The following is a 625-nucleotide window of genomic DNA, read 5'->3' as shown; positions in this document are numbered from 1 at the left end:
GACCGACCAACCACAACATCATCGATCAACGACAACAGCGTGCGTAGTCCCAACGGTTACTGTGTGGCAGTGCGAGCCTGTATCTCCGAGGACCGGTAACTCGGCCTCCTTCCCACTGCCGCACTCCATACCACCTCGATAAATAACCACAGGACACTGTGGGCCACCGTCACGGGCTTCCGGTAAGATACATTTTCTCGCTCTCTCTCTCTATCTCTCTTTCTCTCTCTTTCTCTCTCTTACTCTCTCTTTCTCTCTTTCTCTTTTTTCTTTCTCCCCTCTGTCTTTTTCACTTTCCACGGTCTTTCGATTGCTCTTTCCTTTACTTTTTTCTTTTTTTTTTTTTCCTCTTCTTTATTCAGTCTCCCTCCCCCTCCCTTCTCCCTTTGTTTGCCGTCTCTTTATCTCTGTTTACCTATTATTTCCGATTAAACGCGAGCGTTATATTTTACATCCTTTACGTCTCTTCTTTTCTTTCTCTTCGTTCTCTTTTTCTATTTTTTTTTTTTTCATCTTTATTACGATCGACAAATAGATTCCACGATGGTCGAGTTGATTTTTCTTTCTTTTTTTTTTTTTCTCTCTTCAAATAATTTTACACTCGGAAAGGGAAGTTTGGAGACAA

At 41.8% G+C, this 625-nt stretch overlaps 1 protein-coding gene and 2 long non-coding RNA genes across 12 annotated transcripts in view; 1 reads left to right on the top strand and 2 right to left on the bottom strand.

Annotated features, from left to right (window-relative positions):
* The window catches only part of LOC102675205, a 109,605-nt gene that overhangs the window by 92,767 nt on the left and 16,213 nt on the right, over positions 1–625 (bottom strand). The window lies entirely within an intron of this gene.
* The window catches only part of LOC116185995, a 12,377-nt gene that overhangs the window by 1,329 nt on the left and 10,423 nt on the right, over positions 1–625 (bottom strand). The window lies entirely within an intron of this gene.
* Positions 1–625, top strand: part of LOC102674467 (regulating synaptic membrane exocytosis protein 1) — a 138,414-nt gene that overhangs the window by 131,082 nt on the left and 6,707 nt on the right. The window contains exon 20 of one of the 8 annotated variants that reach the window (XR_004150899.1): positions 39–182. The exons of 6 other annotated variants lie outside the window; for them this stretch is intronic. The gene's annotated coding sequence lies outside the window, so the exon portion shown is untranslated. The remainder of the gene's footprint in view (positions 1–38; positions 183–625) is intronic. One more of the 8 variants, XR_004150900.1, reaches the window with a different exon arrangement.

This window comes from Apis dorsata, unplaced genomic scaffold (assembly GCF_000469605.1).
Source record: "Apis dorsata unplaced genomic scaffold, Apis dorsata 1.3 scaffold_32, whole genome shotgun sequence".
NCBI classification, from domain to species: Eukaryota; Metazoa; Arthropoda; class Insecta; order Hymenoptera; family Apidae; genus Apis; species Apis dorsata.
This window is presented reverse-complemented; position numbering and strand designations above follow the sequence as displayed.